The sequence below is a fragment of the Equus przewalskii genome, chromosome 25, assembly GCF_037783145.1.
Source record: "Equus przewalskii isolate Varuska chromosome 25, EquPr2, whole genome shotgun sequence".
Lineage (NCBI taxonomy): Eukaryota > Metazoa > Chordata > Mammalia > Perissodactyla > Equidae > Equus > Equus przewalskii.
In genome coordinates, this window is record NC_091855.1 from 45,807,846 (window position 1) to 45,813,845 (window position 6,000).

A 6,000-nucleotide genomic window follows, 5' to 3' on the forward strand; every position below is an offset into this window, starting at 1 on the left:
ACCAAGCACCCTGCATGTCGCAGAGCCGTCCTCCTGGCCCAAAGCGCACTGTGCCGGCCCTGCCAGCTTCCCCAGTGGTCCTCAAGAGGTTTTCCCGTGAGTTCTTCAAGCCGGGGTGCTAGCTGAGGCACAGCATCACAATCGGGTGCCACAGCTCTGAAGTGTCTTTCAGTCGGAAGCAGTTTGACCCTGACCCTCACCCTGACTGGGTTGTTTCAGGAAATGTCCCACTCTGGATTTGCTTGGCTAGGTCCTTCTGGGTCATTTAACGTGCTCCTCCATCACCAGTGACTAGAAGCTGTTCTAACGCCTTGGTGGCTCAGCAGAGCGCGTCTGGTGACGGTACCTCTGCAGAGCAAGTGACAACAAAGCAGCAGGCTCACGGCTCTCTCTGATTCCTCCACAGCGAGGCACACGCAGATGTCACTCCTTGCACCCTCGTCACCTGTCCCAGGAGCTTCTCCTTCACGCCTAATCCCGCCACGTAGAACACTCCATTAGGTTTCTAAGTGGTGAGTTTCCAGTTGAATGGTGCTTCCACGTCATCAGCTGGGGGCTGGTGTGGAAAGGGCGTGGCTCCCCACGGGCGGGGTGACGGGCTCCTCCAGTGGGAGCTGACAGCTTGATTCTAGCTCTCTCTCTGAGTATCATGAAGGACTCATAGTGGGCCAGCCTGATGGTGCAGCAGTTAAGTGCGCACGTTCCACTTCGGCGGCCCAGGGTTTGCTGGTTCGGATCCCGGGTGCGGACATCACACCGCCCATCAAGCCATGCTGGGGTAGGCGTCCCATATACAAAGTAGAGGAAGATGGGCACAGATGTTAGCTCAGGGCCAGTCTTCCTCAGCAAAAAGAGGAGTACTGGCAGCAGTTAGCTCAGGGTTATTATTCCTCCAAAGAAAAAAATGACTCATAGATTCTTTTTTTTCAAGATTGGCCGTGAGCTAACATCTGTTGCCAGTCTTCTTTTTTCTTCTTCTTCTTCTTCTCCCCAAAGCCCCCCAGTATCTAATTGCATATTCCAGTTGTAGCCCTTCCAGTCATGCCATGTGGGACGCCACCTCAGCACGGCTTGACGAGAAGTGCCAAATCTGCACCCAGGACCCAAACTGGTGAAACCCCATGCCACCGAAGTGGAGCACGCGGACTTAGCCACTCGGCCACGCGGCCAGCCTCAGGACTCACAGAAATTTTACTGTGGTAAGTGATGCATAACATGAAATTTACCATTTTAACCACTTCTAAGTATACAGTTCAGCGGCCTCAGGTACGTTCACATTGCTGCACAGCCGCCGCCACCGTCCACCTCCAGAACTCCTCCACCTTCTCAACCTGAAACTCTGTCCCCGTGAAACACTGTCTCCCCATGCTCTCCCCCCGCCCCTGGCGCCCACCATCCTGCTCTCTACGTCTACGACTCTGACGACTCCAGGGGCCTCACATGAGTGGGTCACGCAGTCTTTGTCCTTCTAGGCCTGGCTTATTTCTCTTAGCATGATGTCCTTCATGTTCATCCGTGTTGTAGTGTGTGTCGGAATCTCCTTCCTTTTCATGGCTGGATAATACTCCACTGTGTGGATTTACTATGTGTTGTCTATCCATTCAGCCGTCGGTGGACACCGGGTGGCCGTCCCCTTTTGGCTGCTGTGACTAGGGCTGCTGTGAACACGAGTGTGCGAGCCTCACGGATTTTCACATCTTCAACATGTCCCAGTCCACCCTAGTCAACCTTCTTGAGGCTACTCAAACTGCCCCCCACTGGGCGAGTTCTCCACCCTGCCTCTGGGGATGATGATACAGGTTGTCTCTTTAGATTTGTTACTATGGCGAGTTTTGCCCATCAACTTGCGGATGCTGCCCACCTGGAGGGAGCCCTGCGTCATGTGCGTCAGTCTGTCCCTCTGAGGCCTGATCCCCTTCGCTAAGATGATCTTTTCTTCCTCCTTCAACGGGGTCTCCCAGCCTCTCCTGCCCCCCAGCGCCTCCCGCCCACCCCCAGCTGGGCTCTGGCCCTGCCCTCCCACCTTGGGCCTTAGTGGTGCCGAATCAGGGGCTGGGGAAGGGGAACGGGGGTGGGGGGGGCTTCCGGGGATTTCCGGGGAACTCCGCCAGCCTCATAGGGCAGGAGTTCCCCAGGCGCCAGCCGGGGAAGGGTTTTCAGGGCAGTTCACAGAGAACAGCGCTGCAGAGAAGAGGCTAGGGAAGGAGAGGGGCTTTTGAGAAGTGTTACCCCACAGGCTTGGTGATTCTAAAGCTGTCCTTGCGGGCCCCTGTTCCTCTGACCAGAGAGCACCCTGCCTGTGAATCAGGAGCTGTGGTTTTAACCAAGTCAGAGTGCGTCCTTCTTCAGCCCAGGACAGGTCCCAGAACCCCCAGATAACCATGCTAAACACAGGGGTTTCCTGTCTCTCGAGGCTGGCAGCTTACACAGCCTTGGGGAACCAGGTGCCTTATCTCATGGTGAAATGTGGCTACTCCAGCTCCAGCCTTCATATTTGCATTCCAGGCATCAGGAAGGAAGAAAGTTGAGGATGGTGGGTCCCTTCCCCTTTGAGGAGACATCCCAGAATCCCCATCCAATCCTTCTGGTCCTGTCTCCTCGAGAATACAGTCCTGTAACCACACCTCACTGCAGGGGAGGCTGGGGAATGTGGTTTTTGATTTCAGTACTGATGTGGGTGCTGTTCCTAACCAAGAAGGACCTGGGGGGGTGGTACGGGCGTGAGTGTTGCCTTGGGCACATGTGGCCACCAGCTTCTCTTTGACCTGGCAAGGGCAGGTCTCAGACAGGTGGTGGGGTGCACACTGGCTGGGCCCAGGAATAAAATTGCCCCCAAACGAGAAAACGATTGAGTAGGGGTTGATCTGGGAGGAGGAGGGGGGGAGCCGGAGACTGAAGAAGCTGGGAGAAGGAGTGCGGGGGACAGCTAGACGAGAGGAGGTGGGCCTGTGGAGAGGATGCATTAAGCTTGTGGGAAGGCAACTTTCTCCCCGTGGAAACCCCGGGAAATCCACCATGTGAGCCTCTGGAAGCAGGATCAGTGTGGAGAACCGAAACCATCAACCCAGCAGGACTAGCTACACTCTGTCTCCACTGGCAGAATAACCTTATTGTTCATTCCAGAATTTCCAGAAAGACTCATCAACTCTTTAGCAGAAAGCGTTAAGTGACATTTTGGGTGACATTTTGGGGACCCACGTTCACCAGTGTCGGTTGGGGGCACCAGAGAGTTCCGGGCACCAGAGGGTTCCAGGCACCTGCAGTCGTGGTCGCGGCCACAGCGAATCCTGCTAGTGGGACAGGCCCTCGCTTCTGTCTGCCTGCCCCTTTAGTCTGTGAGCCCCGGGGGCAGAGGGCTGGCACTCCAGTTACTTTGGTATTCCTGTGCCCGCCCGTCCCCTGGGCGTACACCCCGTGGGGGAACCACTTTCAAAAGATAACACTGAGGTCCCGCCTCCTGGACATCGAGAATTATTCTTGGGTAGACGGAAGAGAAACCAAAAGCGGGACTGTGAAACATTTGGGAAAAAACCAGGGGCTTCCTCAGCCGCACAGGAAAACCAGCCTCGGGGGCTCACAGAGCTAACAGGAGCACAGAACAAGGGAGCTTTGGAAGAAAGCTGAGCAGAAGACCCTCACGTCCTGGCTGCCCATCCTGGGGTGGACAGGAGCTGCAGCGGCCGGCAGAGGACAGCTAGGGGTGGGCATGCCTGGGTCGCGGGCCCCTCGCTGCAGCACGGTCGCTCTGCCACCCCAGGACAGAGACAGACTTTAAACCAGCCCACGAGCTGTGTGAACCGGCCAAACTGCGAAGTTAATAGAAGAACGTGCAGGAGGCTATCCTGGCAGCCTGGGACAGAGAAGGACTTAAAAATTTTCCAAAAACACCAAAAGAGGCCAAAAAAAAAAAAAATCAGTGAATTTGATGACTTCGGCAGTGAGGACTTCTGTTTGCCCGAGGATGCCCAGATGAGGTTAACACATGAAGACAGAAGAGGAGGACATAGATGCTTCGTATAAAATTAACACGAAATTAATACGGAAAGCACACAGGAACTTCTGCTGGCGAAGAAGAGAGGCCATGGTACAGAGACGTGTGGGGGGAACGGCATGCGACATGGGCCCTCTGCCCTCCTGTGTCTCCCCTGCCCTGGGGCTGTGCCTGGCCTCCCCTGGGAGGGAGCCTCGGCAGGCAGACCCCAGGCATAGTCCCTGCGGTATTCAGCACACCCCACCAGGGACCGCGAACCAGCGAGGCGCTCACCCCATCCAGGGCCAGCTCCCAGGCCCACTGGAGGAGCCAGGCGGGGCCAGTCTCTCTCTAGGACGGGACAGGACCACACGGCAACAGGAGGAAGCCATTTCCTCCATCAGCAGCTGTTTCATTAAGTGCCCGCTGTATGCCAGTCCCAGAGCAGGGGTAGATATGCTCCTCCACCCTGGAAAGGGACCCCTGCCCTCCCCAGCCCCACTGCTCTCCCAGACCCCAGCCCCAGACCCCGCACTGACCCTGCAGCCTCCCAGCTCCTCCTGGGAGGGCGGCCCTTGGGGCCCTTGTTGTCCACTCTCAATGGCCTTCGAGAGCTGTTTGTTTTATCCTAAATGTCCCTTGACACAGGAAGGGTCCTAAAGACCAGGGCCACCCCCAGCCTCCCTGGGAGGGATGGCAGCATCACCTCTGTCCAGTAGGCTCTCCTGGGCGAGTCAGCGTGTGCCTGGGGGGGATGCAGAAAGGCAGGCGTGGGACCCCTTTTTCTGTCTCCCCCACTCCCCCACCACTCAGAGCACTGTCCTGGCGCCCGGCGGAGAGGTAAGATGGAAAGGGAGAGTCAGCTCGAGCGCCTCTCCTGCAACGTGGTGCTGCTCAGACCCAGGTCTGAGCGCCTGCCCCTTCTGCAGCTCGAGTTCCAGCTTCTCACATCGTCCAAGGTTGGCAGCAGAACCGAAATGAGAACCAGATCCTTCCAGCAGGATTCCTTCTGCCTCCAGACACCGGCCAGGCCTCACTTGCAACCCCCATCCCGTGGCCCCAAACCAGGGCAATTTCGCCCCCAGGGGCATGGAGCTTCCCAGGGGATGTGGAGCCTCCCGGGGACATTTGTGGGTTTTACAACAGTGGTGGGGTGCTCCTGGCCTCGAGTTGGGGGAGACTGAGGATGATGCTAACATTCCATAATGCCCAGGACAGCCCCTCCCCACCACAAAGACTCGTCAGGCCCAAATGTCCATGGTGCCAGGGTAGGGAGCCCCGATGGCCTGTGGGCAGCCGGGTCAGGGTGGGGAGCAGGTCCTCTTTTATTTATTTGTTTATTTGTTTGTTTGTTTATCTGTTGGTGAGGAAGATGGGCCCTGAGCTAACATCTGATGCCAATCTTCCTCTTTTTTGTTTTTTCTCCCCAAAGCCCTAGTACACAGTTGTGTATCATATTGTAAGTCCTTCCAGTTCCTCTGTGTGGGACACCGCCTCACTGTGGCTTGATGAGCGGTGCTAGGTCCACGGCCAAGACCCAGACCTGTGAACCCCGGGCCGCGGAAGTGCAGTGCACGACCTGAACCGCTTGGCCCCGGGAGTAGGTCCTCTTTTAGGAATCGCTCTGACTCTCCCAAGTGAGGAGGGTGGCGGGGGGACCCAGGCTGCCGCTGAGCAGTTGAAGGGGCATGGCCCTGCCGACCCCCCAGCCCTCGGGAAGCCCTGAAACTGCGGACTCCAAGCTGGCAGCCAAGGCCCAGGCAGGCCGTCCACGGGGCCTGGATGGCGAGACCCAGCCCTGGCACTCCACGGCAGCAAGAGCGTGCCGCAGGGCCTTCAGCCGCCCAGGGGTTCTGGAACCCTGGGTCCCCTCCTCCACCTGTAACCCTCTGCTACGACCTCAGGGCTGTTGTGGGCACCGCTGTGAGGCTCCCCGCCCCTCCTCGTCTAGCCCCTCCACACCCCTCCCCTTCACACCCTCCCCGCCCCTCCTGAGCCCCGTCACAAAACCTCCCCAGACAGACGCCGGG